This window comes from Protopterus annectens, chromosome 9.part0, assembly GCF_019279795.1.
Source record: "Protopterus annectens isolate FY-2018-M chromosome 9.part0, PAN1.0, whole genome shotgun sequence".
NCBI classification, from domain to species: Eukaryota; Metazoa; Chordata; order Ceratodontiformes; family Protopteridae; genus Protopterus; species Protopterus annectens.
The window spans coordinates 1,056,194,151-1,056,216,650 of NC_056743.1; the positions used below are offsets into that span (position 1 = coordinate 1,056,194,151).

A 22,500-nucleotide genomic window follows, 5' to 3' on the forward strand; every position below is an offset into this window, starting at 1 on the left:
AAAACACTTGGAAAAAGAAATTTAAGGTGAAACTATAGTTTTAAGGTGGCCTTTCTGCTTCTGTGCGGCAGACTTTGCATGGCCTTTATTTCCCATTTCCTTGCGTCATTCAGGACATGTATTCTCTGTTCCACCAAGTGCTTTTTACATTTACAACACTTCACATTCCCATGTGACAAAACATACAACAAGCATATCTGCACCCCTAGAAGTAGGTAGGTATGTGGGTGGTTACAGAAGTGAATGCTGTACCTCACTGCAGGAAACAAATTGTACTGATAATGTTATGATCTTAACACAATAGATTGTGACACCTCTCTTCCAGTCTGTAGGGTGGGCAGAAAGTGACTAGATTGTATCACCACTGTAAGAATAAGGAAAGAAAGTGAAATATAACCAAAACATTCCTGCAGAGTCCAGTGAGAAACAACTACCCAGACTTCATACATCTTTTTGAACAGGTCTCTGCTAACACCCATTAAGCATATCCACAGTTAGGCGATTATTTGAGGTCTCTTAATAGAGTGAATACAGTCTAACCATTTTGTGCTACAGTTACTCCATAAAGCAATAAAATGTCGAGACTCCAAAGAGCAGTCACAGACTTTGCAAAGTCCAGTGTAAAAGCAATGACAAAAAAAGGAAAACACAAAACGTGCACAAAATATTTGCTACACTGCAGAAGGAAGGGATATTACATAAATGCAAAGTAAAAATTCAAAAAATGTAATTCAGATGACAAGAAAGAAAGGAAAGTGTCCTGTTATTACTATCTGATCATAGGGTGGGGGTGAGTGGGAGATGTGGCTAATTTTCAGCTATAGTAAATGAACAGTGTCCATTTTCTGGCATTTTCCATGGGTCCCACATACCTGAGATCATTTAAATTACAAGACTAATACAGCATATGAGGAGGAATAAATTCAAATTGAGAATGTGGCACCCCTGAGTATATGCGATACCTCAAAGTTAGGAAATGTGTGGGACTTGCACTTCTTACATACACACACATATCTAATTCACATGGTTGCATGAACCTACACGGGTACATAGTGCTGATATAAAAGTGCACAAACACACACGCAAAAGAAGAAAGAGATCTCAGCACAGATCTGAAAACTCAGTGGTTTATTTCAAATACTGAATGATTCAAAATGTTTTTTTTTTACTCCTTGCCGCACACAGACGTAACTTTCCACTCTCCAACTTTCTCAGTGTTGTACGACTGCTTATAACAGCATTAACTAATCACCTCAAAGTTACATGTTAAAGTCAAATTGCAATCATTATGTACTGTACGTTGAACAATATATGCATGCACATGAACTATGCACCAGTGCATTTGAATTTTCCCTTCTAGCATCATAAATATCAAAAATGAGAATGTTTCTCAAAATTAATTCTATTAATTTGTTACTGGGTAATTTTTATGATTGCACTGATCATTCAGCAAGGATGATCAGATGTATGTGTGTGTGTATGTGCGCGTGTGTGTGGTTTTATGTATAAAAATATATACATACAGTTAGGATGCAGAAGCACATTCATCATCATTTCGAGCATACAGGCCTTTTTCACAGCTGTAATAGTGAGTTTTATGATTTAGTTTTTACTGCTGGATTTTTTTCTTTGAGGAGTTTGCCCCTTTGCATCATCCCTACCCAGTGCCCCACATCCATCATCAGGTCTGCCAGCCACATTGTCAACCCCTTCAAACCATCTCTGATAGAGCTGGAGTTGACACTGAACGTTTATGACCTACCCTATTGTCTCACTCATCCCTTTGGTCCCTTGTGGTAAACCCGAGGGGCAGGCAGACAATAGGGACATGCAGCAAACTGCCCCATTTCAACAACAGCTAAGTCTTGTCCTCCCCTTGTTGTCCCCTTTGGCTAAATCTCATGTGAAGTCTCAAGCCTCCACAGGGATCATCATAGGAGTTGCCCATAGATACTTCCACCCACCCACCCACTAGGCACAGTAACACTCATCACAGTCCCTGCCACTCTGTCAGATGCTGGAGCTGCTAAATGAGCCCAATTTGCCTGGGGTGCAGTGTGGGCTTTGTCCTTCTATTTCAGTAGCTTTGTAACTGAAGTTATTTACGTTTTTGGACTTCAGATATCATAATATTACATCTTACAACAGAGATTGGGAGACTTTTTCTGCTCCTGCAAGACAGCAGGTAACATTATACCCACTCCAGGTAAGGTACATTAAAACTAATGCTTTTCCAAAACTTCCTTACCCAGACATGTATCCCTCATAGATAAATCCCCCTTCAACTACTGTTTGTAACTCACTAGACTATACAGTCAAGGTTTAACCTTATGTTCATTGGTTATATATACAGCTTCACATTTTTCACAGGTAAAGGTGCAAAAGAAAAATTCTGTGCTGTGTAGTCCTCATTTCATCCCCAATCACTTTCTTTGTCAGTCTCTTACCCTCAAGGAACAAAGTTTGTAATAGAAACTGGTATACAGTTTTGGTTAGCTTTATTTTTATAAGTGCATATTGGTTATATAGCTACATAACTGATATAACAAAGAAGAAGAAAAAAAGAGAAGGAATGTACACTTAATAAAAGGCAATGAAAATGTTATGTTTAACTACTTTTACATCAGATAATCACATAGTAAATTAAAGCAGTCCAAATAGAATAAGACATGGTAGCACAGTGAGACATCTGCTCAGTGCATCAGAATCTCCATTTGTGTCCCCAGTAAGTGTATGTTTAGTAGAAGGAATGGAGGGAGAAGTAGATCCATCTCCTGTGATGCTGCTTTCAAGTAGTGGTGGTACAAGAACAAAACAAAAAAAAGTGCACTGGTGAAAGAAGATGTCTTCACACATTCTGTGGAAAAAATATCAGCTGAACTGAAAAGCCAGAGGGCTATTACTGTTATGGAAGCTGTTTGCTGCAATACCAAAGCAAGTTACCAACAAAGCATATGCTCCATAGACAGAGGTGCGAAGGGGGGAGAGGGCAGGGAAAAAAAACAGGAGAATAATGAAAGAGTACAAACAAAGAGTAGGGGAAGCATGGTAGGCAGGCCTGACTGCTGGAGTTACATGGTAAACAGAACGGAAAACAGGTGCCTTAGTGCTTTTGGTTTACAAAATTGTGAAGAACTTGAAATAAACATTTGAAAAAAATGTCAAGTAGAAAATGTTCACAGAATAGCAAATATGGAATGCAATGAAAGGCTGCACAGAGGGTATGGCCTGCAATTCATAGGTTCATAGGTGTGTACTAGGCTAATGGCTCTGGTGCCTTTACAAGCCTAGCCCATAGGATTACCCTGGCATCATGCCACCCGACCTTAGTTCCCAGTGCCTCTGTCGAGAAGAGCCACTGGAGTGATTTCCAGGGTGAATTTTCTATTTCCCATCCACTCATCAATATTTCTCTTGAAGAGGGCCAGTGATGTGCTCTGCTTGACATGTATGTGAAGTCTATTCCATAGCATGGGCAGTTTCTGGGTTATGAACCTGTCCCTCCAGCATGTTATCTTGATTGTGGTAATGAGATTGAGGTCGCTGGAGCGTACGGTGCGGTAATTTTTCTATATGATGCAATAGCTACAAGAAACGAGGGCTTCCAAGAAATCAGTTTAAAGCACAGGTAATTCAAAGGAGGCAACATTTATTATTTTAACAAAGTTTAGATTCCCAAGGATGTCAGTGTCTTTAATTCAAGGTTTAAGTTAAAATATACACCCCATAAATAATTTACTAGACTCTAGCCAGAGGTGGATTATCCAGACTGAAACTGGAAATGGCTGCAACCACAATGACAGAAATTTGTGGAACATGCAAAGCTGGTGAAAATATAATTTTCAAAAATGCCAGCACATGTGGCAAACAAAAATAACAGTAGTGGTATTATGAATTGTAAGTGAACCAACAGTCTTTCAAGAGGGAGGTTTCATAGCTGCCTTCATAGTTCAGAAGTAGAAGGTTTCATAGCTACCTTAGTAGTTCAGTAGTGCTTTCCAAAATCCCTTGAATATGGGAAACTAACAATCTATCAGCCAAACACAGAAGTGTGATTTCAGAGTAGGATACAACATTTTTTCTAACTGCCAGTGGACTGAGATGAATATGTAACTGAATTGTGTTATAGCAAATTATAACAAGGAACCAGTTTTTGAAGACAGGTCAAAGAAATGCAATTAGAACTGTCTTTAGTTACTTCTGCTTTTGATTCTAGCAAAATCTTCTAGGCAAAATGTTTTTCCAAAAATGAATTGAGAAGGCAAATGTTAAGTTTAGTTCATGTAAACTGTAAGAGCAACAAGGGGTAGTGAAACAATAAAAGATCAAGTTTTGGAGTTCTCCAGGGTAATGGTATTGGACTTTTTTTTTATCCATTCCTTAATTTTGTCACTAGCTTGAGTTGTCTGTTTAAATGAATTTGCATAATAGTTGCTCTTCCCTGGGATATGAACTGCTAGTGGCCACAAGTCACCTTTCATAGGTTTACCTGTGAGTGTTCAGCTATACCTTTTTCATCTTGCTGTTTACCAAAAATATAATTTTGAAAACTGAGTTGAAAAACCTATAAACACAGAAACAAAAAATTTTAGAGTTACAGTGAAGCAAGTTCCCCCTACCCACCCAAATTTAACAATGTATAAACTTTCTTTATAAAGAAGCCTATGTTACTAGAGTTACCATTCTGTACTGTATTGAAACGATTTGCTACTGGACTTCCTTTCCTTTGTTTTTACAATGTCATTGTCGCACACCTGTAGCATGAATATGAATTTTCTGTTAGTTTTCACTTTATAAAACATGTCTTAGGTTTCTATATTACAAGAGAAATGACCAACACTTTTAACCAGTGATTTTAGCAAAAGTTAGAAAATGTAATAATGTTGCAACACTTGCAGTGAATACCACCCCCACTGATGATGTACGGTCTTACACAGGTATAATACAGAGGTTGCGCATAAAATATACTTAACCATTTGCCTTTGTGCGGGTTGTTAATTTTCTTCCATCTAAACATTTATTGAGGCCTACATCCTTGAACAAACAATTCCATCATTCTTCAACTACAGTGACAATCACACCAGATAAATTATACTTTAGTAACACATGCCAGCTGTTGTGTTACTGTCTCTCTCCAAAGGATAACAAAATCAGTGTTTCCTTGCATTTTTGAAGTGCTTTGCAATAAACTGACAGAACATCTTCCCTATATTTCTAACATCCACACTTGGCAGTGGCAGCAGTCTCTATTAGTGATCCTGTTAACAGTCACCACCATCCATGGAATTACTAGGAAAAGTGAGGACATAAGTAGATTGCCAAGCCTTTCTTCCATATCACACATGTGCACGCGCACATACACACATTGTGACACTTGGAAGTTATCAACTGATCGACAGCATGTCTTTGGAATTTGGAAGTAAACAAGAGCACCTAGAGAAAACTCACTCAAACACAAGGAGGACATACAGACTCTGTACAGAGGGCACCCTAGCTGAGAATTAAACATGGCGTCTACATAAACATGCATCTGATACATGTGGTCACAAACTAAAAGAAGTGGTTTTAAATTTCATACAGGAGCATGACAACATTTTGTGTGCAATACACAAAAATTATCTAAGTGCACGTCTCAAAGGGGAATCCACCTACCACCGTGACATTTAGTAACATTGTTTGTGGCCTGAGAAGAATCAGAGTTTCAACAGTGATAACAGTAACAAATGTATGTATTTTAGCTTGATAACTATTTAAGTGGACTGCTTGATAGTCCCTTTTCAGCCACAACCCGGTCCATGGTGTAAGACACAAACAGAAATTATATACGGAATAAAGAACACACAGAGTGGTACACATTAAGAAAAGAGAAGCAATATGTTTGTATGCTATTTATAATTATAAATGCAAGTAATACTGTTTACAGTATGTACAGCTAGGTAAGTATTCCATTATGGCTTTACAAGAACTATGTGAGAACAATGTGACCTGCAAGGACTAGTCATTATTAATGTAGCAAGGGCATTTGGTGTCCTTAAAGAGTTGCTCTAACATGGGAGTACCCCACTCCCCCTATGCTGCACTAGGATGTCAGTAATACATTAAGAGTAGACCTAAAATGCTCAGCCTTCTGGTCCACTGCCATCACATTGTAGCTAGCTGTCTGACTATGGCTGCATTTGTTAAAGCAATGGCAGACAAATGACAAGGTTGTTACTTTTAATGGGGCATCCACATAATTACCAGAATACTTTAAGAATAATGAAAGTCTACTTTTTTCTCTTTTTAAAAACTTTTAGCAGAATCCTTTCTGGTACTTGTTTACTGTTAAAGTGGTTCATCTGGAGTATCTAATCTTTTGTTTCTTATTACAAAAACAGATAAGTAAGGTGATAGAAAGCTACGGACCTCGAGTTTGCATACATATGAGACTATTGATTTATAGCTGTTTTAACCTGGAGTGAAGATGAAGGGTTCCCTACTGAAATCTCACTTGCATTGCTGAGTCCCAAGGGACTAAGAGTGAAAACACAGAAAAAGAGTGAATATCAAACATCACTTTTCTCCTTTAAATTTCTGTTTTGCAGAAGGACAAGCACCCTTGTATCCACGATGTAGGGGCAAGCCTCCCATCTCCCCTGAAATTATATATACCAAGTCTAATATTCCAATACCACAGAGAAAAGGGAATATTCTGAGAAATGGCAATTTCGAACTTAGTATGTGTCATTCTGCTTTTCAGCCATTTGGTTTCCACAGTTTACATCCCAACAATACAAATCCCAAGATTTTCAATGGTTACCAATATATCTGCGGTGGTACAGCGGTAGCATTGTTGCCTCACAGCAAAAGGTTCTCCTGTTCAATTCTCGGCTGGTGTGCAGGGAGCGCCTTCTGTGTGGAGTCTGCATGTCCTCCCCGCGGTCGAGTGGCGTTCCGAAAGACATGCGTGAATGATCGTGCCTTTATTGAACTTTGGGCGTCGAGCTGGCAACTCGGCACCGTAAAAACCTACTGCCAATCATTAGCGGACCGGAGTTCCGTGTGGCGACCCCTAACCGGGAAAAGCCAAAAGACAAACAACAACAATAACAACCAAGATGAAGTCTTGCTTGAAATAGATATGCTTATATCTTATGAATACAATGATGTATATGATTCTGTTGAGGCAAATTTTAAAAGAATTGAACAATATTTACAATATGGCAAAGGCTATCCTTAACCCCCAAACCTATATTTCAGTTTGATATTCAGCTAATTTTCTAGTATTCACGGATTTAATTCTGTATTCAAGTCCTTAATTTCGCACTCTCCCATTTGATTATTCCAACAAACCATAAGCGGTGAAACGCTACCTATCTATCACTGCTAGTCTTACAGTATAAAATTATTTAACTTACTTCAAATAATGTAAAATTTATAAACGGCAAAAGAAAAGAAAGTTAATAAATGGTGCAGTAAGGAATGATTCCAACACACCCTTGCACAATATTAGAAATCCACAATATTAAGAGGCTTAGGCAATGTTATCTTCAATGAACTAATAAACATGCCAAATGTCTTAAGAAAAAAAAATGGCAATCTTTAACAAGGTTTTTAAAGGAATACTAATGCGGTTTGAACTTTGCTTAGGTACATGCACCAATCCGGCAAAAAGCAGCAGAAGAGAACCACCCTGTTTTTCTGTACAACACTGATCTTGGCCTAGCTGATGACTGGACATTTTGAAGGCAAATGATCTGTGCAGCATCTGTACTGTCTGCATTCCACTGCAGTTCAAACCCCTTGGCAATGACTGCACGTTAGGAACCTGTACACACTCCATTCACTTCTTCCAATACTGTAGTGTAGGCAGGAATTGAATGAGGAAATACTATTTGAACAGAGTGAGAAGAAACTACAGAGGACCAACAACATACATATGACCCATTTGCATACTACTGTTGCTATAGTTACAGTTACAAATTCAGCACATTCTCTACTGCCTACATTACCGAACACTTCAATATGATAGAAGACGATATAAATTAGGCTGCTATATGTCATACTGCTGGAACTGAACTTGTAAACAGTATGAATAAATTGCATGCAAGAAGAGTCCTGTAACTTCCATAACGGATGATTCTGCAAAGGCATGCTGAGCAGTTTAATATCAGTTTTTCACGCTTCTCTTCAGGTCGATCATTTGATTTTCATTTTAATATAGCTCTGTGAATGAATAAGAGGCAAAAACAAGATTCTGATTGCTCAGTAGAAATCACACATTATGTTCTGGTCCCACAATCAATCACAGTGCTCTATTTCTGACATAGTCTCAGAACAACTCAGCAAACTCCTTCTTTGTTACACCTAATAATAGCACTCACAAAAAAGCACATTTTTCAGCTCACATTTTTATTAACACATTGAGTCCCTAAATAGACATCTGCTGTCCTAAACTTATTCCTGATGGGACAAAACCCACAAAACAGACAAAGATGTATCTTCAGGTCTTACTAGTTTATTCAAGAAAAGACAATTGTCACATTAAATAATTAATAATCTGCAAAAAAAATGCATGCATGATACATCAGCAGCTCTCTTGCACTAGAAAAAAAAAACTGTATCTTAAAGCAAACCCTTCTCATAGTCCTCACTGTATCCAAGAAATAGACTACAGTTCCTATCATACTGGTGTCACAATATTTCAGCGGTTTCTGCCTCTTGTGTATTCATTTATTTATTTTTATAGTTTTGAAGGATATATACAGTACATTTTGTAAAGTAACTGAAATGAAGACACAACAAAGTAAATCATGTAACTTGTTTAATAACTTTAAACTATTAATGCCTTTAAAGTCACATCATACAAATATTTTTTTCAGGATATGCAAGAAGGGGATGTCATGGGTTGGCATCTTGTTAAGTATTCGTGCCTCTGCCTTGTATCAGGTAGTGCCAAGACAGGCTCCTAGTCCTTCATAACTCTGACTTTGATTAATTAAGTTATCAGAATAAATGAATGTAAAAAAAAAAAAAAAAAAGGAAAAGAATACAACAAAACTACAGGTCTACTTTAACTGGTTCAGTCCAGGCTACTTGCATTCCAGTTTCACAGCCGGGCTACCTTCTATGTAACCAAAAAGAATTATTGCATTTTTTCAAATCAGAATGTGGGTATTCCAAATCTATGAATGTCTAATAACAGTCTAATGCATTCTAGGCAACATTAAATATTTCAGAAACATATCTCAATGCAATCTTCATGCATTCCAGAAACAGATTAAAAATCTTTCTTTACAGTGAGCCAAATATTAATCTAGAGTAGAGTAAACAAATGTGAACATTGAACATTTCTGTGAAGATTACATTCAGACAAAAAAGCAACACGGTAAACGTGACAAAAACAGTAGCTAGAGTAGAAGAGGGTCTGACTAGACAGAGTAAGCATTCTGTAGATAGAATTTTAACACTGACAGTAATCTGCAACTGATGCACAGTAACGCCTTTAAAGGTGAAAATGGTGCATTTTCATTTTCACTGAAGTGCAGTAACCCATCCCAGGACAAGGTGCTTTTGGCTGTAACCTCGTCTCCAGGGATTACAAGCCCTTGCCTTGATTAACTTTGACTGCACATATGGATTCATGGCACAGCCCACAGTGTGCTGTAGATTGCCATAGGTGCAAAAATGTCAAGGCAGTCTAACATGCATATGACTTGACTGGCTGTTGTGCAATCAATTGCAATGAAAATCAACATTGCTGAAACTTCTCAGTATTCACCGAGTGACTTTGTAATTTTCCCCCCACTATTGTGTGATGATGGAGTTATATATAAAAGTTAAAGGGTGTGGGAGGTCTCCACTCTCAACACTGATGTGAAAAGGAAGTAAGCCTCCTTAAAAAAAAAAAAAAAAAATATATATATATATATATATATATATATATATATATTTTTTTTTTTTTTTGCATTGTTTGGCACTGTCTTCAGAGATGCTGATGTCCACCAGAGCTTACAAAAATTTAATTTGATGAGTTGACATGAATAAAAACCTCAACTCCTCTGTCCCGGCCTTTTCTGTTTGTAAAACATATGTATGCATGTTTGCATGTGTGTTTTCTTGTGTCTCCATCTTCAAATGCAGCAGCTTTGTACATAATAACAGCAAACTACACAACATGACTGGTGTTACAACTAATGACAAAATGGCCAGCTTCAATAATTATTACTGGTGGGATACATGAGTGTATTAAATAGATCCCAGAGACGTCAGCTTAAAAAAAAAAAAAAACTCATGGAAGTGTTTGATTCAAACAATTGCCACTGTTTTATAATTTTCTTTCATTTCCCTGTGATAACCAATGTCCTATGATGTAATTGGAAAGATGACCCAAGCTAATATAACCACTGTATTGTTATGAATAAATCAACATGCTCCTTTGCTCATACTTAATGTTACTCTCCCTCTCCTTCCAAGGCATACTGCTCAGTCTCGGTCATCCCCAGCCCACCCCATTTTGAAAGGCTTGCAATGATAAAAGCTGCTACCTAATTAGTTTTAATATCTAACAGCATCTCAACAGTAAACTGAAGGGAAACAACGGGTTTTATAACCAGGGAACAAGGTTATTAACCTTATATTTTCCTGTACTGCTCCACAAGGACAATAGTTTGTTTACAGCGACCCTCGGGCCTCCACAGCACTAGCTTACAACTCTTAGGTCCCCTAGCTTATACTCATAACATATCCCGAAACTCAGGACTGTTTTTGAGTTTAAATTTATTTATAATCTTCTTATCTTTTCAATTTGTAAGTAAGACTTACCCTGGTAAACTGGATGCCTGTTCTTATTTGAACAGCATACACAGGCTGGCTCTGTAGCATGGTTGTGTCAGGCCTCACTCCGCTCCCCTACCCTACCCCCAATTCCCATCCACCTCCACTACATCTACACTTATACCTAACCACAGTCACCTGACTGCCCACCAGCACCAATCAACTGTCCCAGCTAATTTAATCACTTCCCAAATAAACCTCACCACCTGGCCACCCATTTTCAGATTCCAAACCCACCTCCTCCCAGCCCCTCATCCAGCACCTTATATCTTCCTTCTCCTATCAGACCCTATAATGCAAATCCTATTACCATTGCTCTTACTAGCACTCACTTCCATACCCTAGATTACATCCATAAATACATATATCAACCTAAACAGCACCTCATACCACACAACATGTACTATAAGGCACACCAATATCAATATAAACTTAAAAAAATCTGCTCAACATTATTTAACAGTAGCATTATTTTACACACTAATAAGACCCACCTACCAACTGCTGACAATAGGAAAGCAGTCTATGTATCCCTCTCAAACCTAATGCGCACTGTTAAGCACATTTTTAATCTCAGTGCAACACTCCTTATAGCAGGTGACATACACCCAAACCCAGGACCTCCATTCACTTCCCCTCCCAATAAAACTCAATATGAGCTACTAATCATTAATATTAACACCAGAAGTATTTGCAACAAACTCCCTGATCTTCATTCTTTTATAACCCTCTACTCCTCTGACATATTTACTATTACCGAGTCATGGCTAAAACCAAATATCCCTAGTGAAGAATTTCTCCCAGCAGGTTACAATATCATAAGGTTAGACAGAACAGGTAGGAAGGATGGTGGGGTAGCAATTCTATTCAAAGAGATGCTAAACCTCCAGCCACTCCATACCCCTTTACAAATGTTCCAAAATGCAGAAACCATAGGTTCTACCCTAGCACTAAACAATGACAAAAAAATTAACATCCTTTGCAGCTATATTCCTCCTGGAAATAACACTCCTACCATAGAAGAAATCCTTCAATGGCTTAGTCAGAATTCTCCCCAAGAAACAATTTTATTAGGTGACCTAAATACCAACTGGCTATCCTGTAAGTCAAGCAACCCTGCCAACCAAATTAACCTCTATGGATTTACCCAACTAATTCAAGAGTCCACCAGAATAGACAAAAAGACCCAGAAACAAACCATCATTGATTGGACATTGGTGAACAGCCCCAAACATCACTATCAAACTGGTTGCTTACCAGACATACTTAAGTGATCACCCCCCTAGTTTCCACCTAAGGAAACATATCAACATTCCAAAGCCTATAATCTACAGATTAATCAGGGACGACTGCAATCTAAACCCAGAGGACATAAACAACATTCTAAAGCAATGCAACTGGGAACCTCTAAGAACTTTAGACCTAGATCTAGCAGTAGACTATTTCAACAACATATTCATCACAGTTCTAAATTCAATGGCACCAATTAGGAAAGTAAAAGCCAAAGCAAACTATGCTCCATGGTTGAGTAGGGACACAAGAGATAGAGACAAGTCATGGATGCAATTGAAAAAAAAGACAACTCCAATCTCACAAAACAATACTATAAGCAACTTAAGAATCAAGCCAAAAAACAAACCAAACTAGATAAAACAAAATTACTTTTTAGGTCTCCAAAACAAATACTCAAAAAATCCCCACAAATTCTGGCACAGCATCAACACCTTGCTAAAACCTGGCAAAATGACTACCCCTGCCCCCTCCAACCTGCCCCCTCCAACCCCAATAACAACAACAAAGATATAGCTTCCCAGCTTAACAATCATTTATTAAATTGATCCAAACTGTATCAACCCAAATATCCAATACTGACAGTCCTCACACTACAACTTCAGACAATTTCAGAAACAACCCTACCACACACCCAAATAACAAACCATCCTTCTCTCTCTCCTCTATCCCTACATCTAAAATTAAAAAACTCCTTGGCCTAAAATCCGCCACTCTTGCAGCAGACAGCATACTTGTTAACTTTCTGAAAATAGCAGCTGACTCCCTATCATATCCTGTCTCAATCTTAATAAACAGGTCCATTCAGGAAGCTTATGTACTAAAACTATGGAAAATAGCCTACATCATACCTCTTCACAAAGGTGGAAAATCCTACGATTTCTCCAGCTACCGACCAATAGCTATACTTTCTCCCCTGTCCAAACTTCTTGAGAAGTGCATACACCAGCAAATTATGCAATTCTTGAGCTCACACAATCTTCTCTTTCACTCAACATGGCTTTGCCCCCACCACAGCACAACCACAGCTCTTCTCTCATTCACCAACCATGTAAATCATGACAGAAACAACAATAACCGTATCTGCTATCTTTTTAGATCTCTCGAAAGCCTTTGACATGGTCTCACATCCCAAACTACTAGACCCTCTTGACTCACTCTCCTTTGCTCTCCCTACTATATCCTGGTTTAAGTCACTTATCTGGCAGACAATAAGCTGTCCAATGGCAAAACAAACTATCTCCTTCTCTCCCCAACTCTATTGGGGGTTTCACAAGGCTCTATATTGTGTCCACTACTTTTCTCTATTTTTACAATCTACATACTTCCTCCAAACATGCCACACTAATTCAGTATGCAGATGATTCTACTCTCATTTGCACAGCCCTATCTATTATCACTCTACAAAAACTGACCCAAGAATCATTCTCTGCTGTTGAAAGTTGGATCACTGACATCCAACTCATTCTCAACCATAGCAAAACCAAATATCTCCTGTTCACCTCTAATAAAACAAAATCTACTCCCTCAACTCTAATAAAACAAAATCTACTCCCTCAACTTTTTCCATCACATCCGGAAACAGCACCATCATTTCACCATCAACTCATACTAAACTCCTAGGGGTGGAAATTGATAATAATCTATCGTTTGATATTCATATAGCACAAACAATCCGGAAAGTTCATAAGAAAATGGGGACACTCTACAGACACAAAAACTTTGACAGATAAAGCAAGAATTACCCTAGCTCAGACCCACCTTTTATCAACATTCATGTATGCAGCGCTAATCCTAAACCATATTAGAAAAACAGATCTAGACAAGGTAGAATCATGTTATAATAAAATTGCCAAATTCGCCACAAACACACCCTTTAGAGCCCACCACTGCCATGCACTAAAAGAAATTCAATGGCTAGAATTTCCTCACTTACTCACCTACCAACAACACACCTGTGCCTTTAACATCATAAACTACCCAGAGAAAACTCTAGCACTACAACAGCTGTTATCCCCTTACTCTACCAGTCATCCTCTTTGCTCATCTTATAAACCTCTCCTCAGAATTACAACTGCCTACAATACTGCCATACCATAGCTAAAAAATGGAATAACCTCCCCACTAATATAACCTCTACTACAACAAATACACAATTCAAAAAAGTACTCAAAGCACATCTCAGGAAAACCTGGATCTGCCCACGTATTACATGACAGTCTCCTCTGGCTTTCTTCTCCTTTCTCATTACAACTCAGACTCTAGGCTCTCACTTTCTCATAGATCTAACTTTCCTCCTTATAATCTGGATGCTAAGGTTATATTATTGTTCCTTCTCTGTTCCTTAACAGAAGCAAATGTAAAACGCTAATTGTATGTAACTGTTATTTAAAGAATAGCATTTTCTCTGTCAGGTCAGTTGTACTTTATATGTAACGCTTTATCAATGTATCGGTTCTTTACCAATCACAGTTGAACCATTGTGAACAATATTTGTATGTGTGTACTTACAATTAACCGTTTTTTCATGTCTGTATTCCCTGTGCCATAACTACTTTACTATATGTTAATTGTGGAGCTTTTCTCCCGGGGCATCCACTGAAAGTGGACCTAGTCTAGCTGGATTTTCCCAGTTAACAAATGTAAAATAAATAAATAAAATAATATGTTCAAGAGTATGAATTTCAAAAGATCCGTAGATAGAATATGTAAGATGTGTTAATCATAGTTTTTTCTCTTCCATAAGTGTTGTTGCCATAGAAATTGTATAATGCAACTGCTACATGCACAATGTTCTCCAAAGCAGTGATACCAACTTCTCAGTTAACTGATGACCAGCTAGTGCTGTCAGTTACAACAGTCATATAGTAAGTAACAAAAGTGCTTAATCTGATAACACAAGGTAGTGTTTGAGCAGACATCAGTGGCAAAGCTAAAGGGGCTACCTCTGACCTATGAAACTAGATGTAGTTGTTTACCTATTTTAACTTATGTTTTATTGCTCACAATAAGTTGTTGCGTTTCTCATTTAATAACCAGTTAAGAAAGGTACCTACATGGACCTTTCTTCAGCCAAGATCCTGGTCATACCATAAGTCATACAAATGAAAAAGAAAGTTTATCAAAAACAACACATTCTTTCTATAGGGACAGTTTGTTTTATACAAGATGACAAACTAAAACAAGGCTAACTATGATACGAGGAATAAGTGTAAAGTTACAGGCAAGGCTCAAGATTGCCCCATCTCATCGCACTTGTTTCAACAAAATCAAGAGTACAAAGTTTTATGGTTTCCTAAGTGTTCTTTTCTTAGCTCTATTCTATGCAAACAGCAACCTCACATTAAAGTATTCCAACCTGCTTTGTATAAATTACATTAATACTGCAAATGCACACTAGTCATGCAAAGCCAAATAGTGAATGTTTAAACTTAACCAATGAACATACAGATCACTTACTACAGGCTGCTAAAAAGGCATCCTAGTCCTGCAAAACCAGGCAGTGACAGTTTTAACTGAGAAATCAACAAGAGTGTCAGTTATTTTATACAAACAGCTCCCATCCCCAACCTAGCAGTCATACCTACTTCTGTGTGTACTTCATATGTCTGACGGTAATAAAAATGATGTCCTATTTCAGCTTTGTTATATGAAAACAGTGCCCAAACATTAAAGCATTTCAAGTTGCTTCATATAAGTTATGTTAATCTTGCAAAGACAGAATAATGAGCAAAGAGCAACACACACACACACACACACACACACACACACACACACACACACACACACACAGTATGTTAATCTGACTATCTTAGATGTAAGAAGCAGGGAACTCCAATGTCTGGCATTTCTGACTGAATATAATCCCTGGGGGTTTACCCATGGCTCTAAATTTCTTTGTTCAATAATCAGGGACAAAGCAAAAATATAACAGGAGGGCAAAGGACTAAAATTAGGACATTTTTAAATGTAAGATAATAGAACATCAGGTTTTGCATCAACATGCTTTTTACTGAATAAGAAAACCTAAGAAACTGTAATGCCTGGCAATACTGACTGATAACATCTTATGTGATTTACCAGTAAATCAAATATTTTATAATGGACAGAGTAAAAAAATTGAAGCAAAATCAGTATATCCAAGAAATATGAGCAGAAACATTTCATTCTTTGTCAGTAACAGTAAAAAAAAAATGCCTCACAGTATCACCAGTAGTCACTTTCTCTTCCTGCTGGCGATATTGTAGATTAAAATGTGTTGACTTCCTGTTTTGTCCCACCCACCATCAACCAGATTCATTTTCTAGGTAGATGATGGGTGGGATGAAGCAAGAAGTCAAATGGCCAAGCCTACAATTCCTCCTTAGGGTGCCCTTACAACAGGTATGAGAGCAGCACCCTAGGCAGTTACCTATATACAAGGCCAGCCCTGCATATACTAATTGGAAATCAGGATTCAGTCTCAGACCCTAAAGTAGTGTTAGTAGTTGTTACAGTGGGTTTTAAATTTGTAGTTTTGAACATTTTCGTATTAACTAATAATGAGAAAACTGTCAATTTCAGAACAGTTTAATCATAAAAGGCCACTCAAACGTCTGTCATTACAATCTACCAATACCAAAGAATATACACAATCTCTGCAGATATAAAAGTCATCTAAATAATTTTCTACATTAAAAAGAGATCTGTAACTAATGAAGAGGTTGCTGCTAGCAAACTACTTTATATTTCAGTGATTCATCTACAAATTCACTACCTCCTGCCCTTGAAGGATAAACTGCTTAGGTTACATTAAGCAAACAAAAAAAAGGTAAGCTGGTAATATTGCAATAGGGAATGGATGGTAAACCAATAGTTCATAGTTATTAGGCATCTCATACAAAGGAGGACACCCTTAAAGGTTCATAGGTAGGTTCTAGGCTATTGGCCCAAGGGCCTAAGTAAGCCTAGCCAACAAAGTTCCCTGGCTTATGCCAACCCAAGAAAGTTAATTTCCTGTGCCCCTGTCGAGCAGAGCCATAGAAGTGATCCCCGGGTATATTTCCTGTTTCCCATCCACTCAAGATTTTTCTTGAGGGAGTGTTAATGAGGAACTTTGCTTGACATAGATGGGTAGCTTGTTCCAGAGTATGGGAAGTCTCTGGGACAGGAATCTATCCCTCCAGCAAGTCCTGTTTATTGTGGTGACAAGGTTTAGGTCCCTAGAGCATGTAGCCCAGAGGGATTGGGATTTCTTTAGGTGTAGCATGGGTTTGACATAGCTTTATATGTCAGGCAGAGATTACCTTGGAGTAGGCGATATCCTACAGAGTAAAGCTGGAGTTTTTTGAGACCATCAGTTTATAGCATCTGTGTGAAGCCAGTAATTCTCTTTGTGAGGTACTTCTGTGGCCTTTCCAGCTGCTGCAGATGTCTTGTGAGGTACATTCCAAAAGGGGCGTTCTACTCTATAATGGGTCTAATGAGTGTCGAGCAGAGGAGAACAATTACCTCGTTTTTCCTGGACAAGAACCCTTTTGTAATGAAGTGTGCTATGTAGAAGGATTTCCTGACTACTGTGGCAATGTGATTATCAAAAGGAGAGACTACTGAACACCTGGTTCCCAAGGTCTCTTATCACACATTCGGTGTTAAGAAGACTGCCACCTATGTGGTAGTTCATGGGTACAGAGTTTTTACCAAAGGGGATAAGTTCATGGGTACAGAGTTTTTACCAAAGGGGATAACAATGCACTTTTTGGCACTGAGCTTGAGGCCATGGCTTGGACACCAGGCATCTGTCTCAGTGAGGCCCTTATGTAGGATGTCCACATCATTTGAGGACTTGTCTATAGCTCCTAGTTTACAGTCATCTGCAAATTTCATTAGCCAGAGGCCTTCTGTTTAGCCTGTACTTCAGAGAAGTAGATACCAAACAGGAGAGGTCTCAGGACTGAACCCTGTGGTACTCCACTTGTCATTGGTTTGAAGTCAGATTTGGAGTCTGCAACTTTTACATTGTGGGTTCTGTCAGTGAGCCAGTTAGCAACCCATCTTGTGATGTAGGGATTTATACCTAGTTTAGTGAGTTTAGCTACAATTCCAAAATGGGGGATGGTGTCGAAAGCCTTGGCAAGGTCATGATAGGCTGTGTGAACCACCTTACCCTCATCTATGGCTTTGGTGACTGCCTCAAAGAAGTCGACCAGGTTCAGAAGGCAAGATCTGCCTTTCACAAACCCAAACTGGGTCGGGTCCAGAGTTTGGAGGTTACCAATGTCTTTGATTATGAATTCCATGATGATACATTCCATGGCCTTGCAGACAAGGCTCGTCAGGCTAATAGGGAAAGATCAGTGCTGGCTCCCCCTTTGTGGAGTGGGATAACTGTTGCTGTGCGCCATTCAGTGGGCATAAAGCTTGACGTGAGGCTATGATTGAACATGGTGCTTAGGTGGGGAGCCAGTTTGTTCTGAAGTTTGTGTAAAACGCAGCCTGGGATGTTGTCCAGTCCCATGTACGCTGTGTTTTTGGCTTTATAGAGTGCTGCTTTTACCTGCATAGATGTGATTACAGGGACTCTGCATTCTTCCTGTATGGATATGGGCTCTTTACGGGGTGAGAGGGGGGTAAAGTTAGCACTGAACCTATCTGCCAGGATGTTTGCAATATCAGTTGGTTCTGTAATTTTTGTGCCATTGTGCTGTAACTCAGAGCAGATCTGGGTGTTGCCATTGAGATTCCTGACATTGCTATATAATGCTTTGTGGTTGTCCTTAGAATTAGTGGCAATCTTGTGTTCATAGCTAGCTTTGGAAGATCTTATAAGGCATCTCAGCTTCTTGCTGAGGCTGACCAGGGAGCTCCTCCACTCATGGAATTTTACTCTCTTTTGCAACAATTTCTTCCTTCTGTTATACAGTTTGTTTATGGAAGGACCACCAGATTGGCTTCCTTTTTTTGGAGGATATCGTCTTGGTTCTGTTTGGGATAGCACTCGTGTAAGTGCTTATAGAGTGCAATTGTGTAGGATTCAGCAGTTGTAACTGTATTGTCCATCTGCATAGGTGTCATGAAGTTCACCACTTCTGTCTTAAGAAGCACGAAGTTGGCTTTGGAGAAATTTTTTATTGTGGTTTCCTGAATGGGGATGTGGATATCTAGGGTGATTAGCTTATGGTCGGATCTGACCAATGAGGAGTTGACCAGGTGTGGAACACGGGTCACTCATGTTGGTAATGACTAGGTCTAGGATACTGTTGCCCCTTGTGGGGGTGTGGATAAGTTGATTCAGGGAATTGGAATTTATGAATTCCAGAAAGCGCTGAGTGAAGAAGTTGGTACACGAGTAGTTTTCCCAGTTAATGGTGGGGTAGTTGAAATCACCCAATATTAGGGTGTTTGCTTGAACCCTAATATTTTCCAGTATATCAAAAAAAGAGGAGTGGGAATCCTGGGGGGTGGTGAGGGATCTGTAGTAAGCTACAATTTGGATTGCAGTTTTGCCCAGAGTTAGTTGCACTTGGATAACCGGCTGCATTATGCTGAGCAACTATCCTGGAGGTGTGGATATCTTTAATGAATATGGACACACCTCCGCCTTTGGTGTTCTGGTCCAGGTTAAATGACCGAAAAGTGTGGTACGAGTTATAGCCTGGTAATGCAGGGGTGCTCTCTGGAGCCTTGAACCAGATAACCTAGAATGCTTCCCTCTAACACAGAAAGGCTTGGGGGCACAGAAGCTTACAAACAGTCGGTTCAACACAGTATCAGCAATCCAACTACATGGTGTGCGAGTAGAACCCATGGCCTTCTGCATGAAGTATGTTATCAGTTAAGCCACGGCCATTTGCTCAACAAAACAACATATGCACACTGAAAACAGACTTGGCATGAGCAGTAGTAAAACACTCTTCCCTTGAAGGTCACAATTCCTTGCAAATGCACCGAGACTCAGTTAATTGAAAATGAACCAAAACTTATTTCTTTACTACTTTGATAGTTGGTGTAGATAGAGGATTCAGGCTCTTGTGTCCTGTAACCGAGGTAAGGGGTTTTAGCCTGAGGAAATTTACTAACCTGCATGGCTCTCCACTATCCATATTTTCACAGACTGTCCAGATTTTTGGTCTGTTTTTCATAAAATTTGTAGTTTTCTGGTAAATCACTGAGGATTGAAGTTTATAATGGCATACGTTTGAGTTTCAGACTTCTTATTGTTCATAACATGCATACTAACACAAATCCAGTTATTCTGGCAACTTTCTAAGTTTACAAGACCAATATTTAAAATCTGTCCCTATTTTTGGGCTTTTGTCCCTACATTATTTTAGGCTTTGCCCAGATTTGAGAGGTATAAACAGACACAGGCACACACACACACACAGAGACACAGAGACACACACACACAGACACACACACACACAGACACACGTCTTATATTTAAATTCCACATGAGCGTGTTTTATTTAAATTCTGTGTGAAACACAGAAAAGCAGTAAGCAACAGGTTTGTGTTTATGCAAGCAGTGATGCACAGACAGAGGACATTCTGGCCTTTAAGGATCCAGCTCTAGGTTTAGTTAAATCGTTTTGCATTTAAAACGTGAAAAGCTTTTAAAGGGCAAGGCTGCAATTTGCATCTGGGCGGACCATACCCTACATCCCTGCATTAGTATGCTTCTGAGTGAAAGTCTCAGTTAAGAGATAGCTCAGAAACCATCTTAGACATGAAATAAGGTTTGTAAAAAGGGATGGTCTGTGTTGGCAAAATACTAAAATTAATTCTGTTTATGTTAAAGACTGAAGCTCAGACAGGCATTCCCCCAGTAGAGGTAACAGCCCCCCAAAGCAGCTTGTTCAGCATCTTCCAAAATAAAAATTGAAGCGCAGCTGAAGCAGCTGGTTCCAAAGCTGGCAGGGTTGATGTCCGTAAAACATACTTAAGATCCAGTGGTACAGCAACCACTTCCCTTGACAGTCCAAGATGCAGAACCCACTTGAAAAATGATTAACAGAAGCTCTGGAGTACAAGGGGGATCCGTGGGGTGCAGACTGAAATAGCAAGGGCACGCATTTTGAAACATCCATAAGGTAAACCAGTTTTATAATGATCTGGCAGGTATTCCAGGACCATAATTTAGGCAAACATTTCAGATAGACTCCAGAGGGAGAATGTTTTCTTTTCACTTAGGTAATATTTCCTTGTGTTTGGTTTCCTAACTTCCCAAATAATCTTTAGCATATCCCCAGAATATAAATGCCTACCTTGAACTGCTGTGAAGCCATCCAAGCTGTTAGCCTTAGAGTAGCCTGACTGGGGTGCAGGAGAGACTCTTCCTTTTGAGTCAGAAAGTCCACAAACTCTGGCAACATTGTCCATTTCTCCTTGCTAGGCTATAAATGAAACAGAACTAATTTGGGGGGATTTCTTAAAGTTTATTTTTATTGTCTTAATTGAATGACTAAGTAAATGAATTGTTTTTTTAAGTGTGGGATGTGATTATGTAATGCACTAAGAAAGGGTGAGTCCACCTGAAAGCTTGGCTGTTGTTAGATTTATTAAAACCTGTCACAAATCCCTGTGTGCTGCAGTTCTTGGGTGCTTCGTTTTTTTTTTTTTTTTTTTTACTATTAAACTTGAACTTTTAAAACCTATATTTCTTCTCAGAGAACCAATTTTGCCCAAGCAATAATGAAGAAACTAAATTGATTCAGGGGCCTTTTCCAATTGATTTTAAGAGTACCCGGGAGTAAATATACTGGAGGAAAAGCATAATGAAATAGACCCATCCAGTTCAAGGAGAAGGAATCAATTATCCAAGTTTTTGGAGTTGCTGTTCTGCAGCAGAACAGTTTCTCTTCCTGTTCAGAGGTGAGACAGGCACAGCTACCTTCTGGTACACTCCTGAAAGATTGTGTAGAGAAGACATCCACCATTTAATACCCATTCATAATGGTTACATGAGATGAGTTCAGTTTGTCAACTAGCATGTTTTGTTGCAAGGGGATGTAGGCTATTGTTAGAATCATGGCTACCACTTGTGTTATTTCCATGGCTTGCAGTGAGGGTGAATCCCCCTTGATTTTATGTATGTACTACATCACAATGTCATTTCCTGGCATGATCTGGAGAACCTCTTCTTCTTTGGACATGCGTCTGAAAGCCTTCAAAGCCAGAATGGCTGTCATCACCTCTTTTGTCTTTATATGCTTTTTCATCAACTTGCCATCCCATGTCCCATGAACTTGAAAAGTGACCTCATGGACCCCACAGTCTACATCTGAGGAGTCTTTGGCAAGAGGCATATTCTTTAATAAGCTGGAGGTGTGCTGTTCACCATAAGAACTCTTCTCTGATGCAGTGTTACAAAGGAGACCAGCAATGGTGATCTCCAAGAATGGGGTGTGATGCCCC

At 38.9% G+C, this 22,500-nt stretch overlaps 1 protein-coding gene across 1 annotated transcript in view; it reads right to left on the bottom strand.

Annotated features, from left to right (window-relative positions):
• Window positions 1-22,500, bottom strand: part of LOC122811795 (nuclear receptor subfamily 1 group D member 2-like) — a 327,820-nt gene that overhangs the window by 234,031 nt on the left and 71,289 nt on the right. The window lies entirely within an intron of this gene.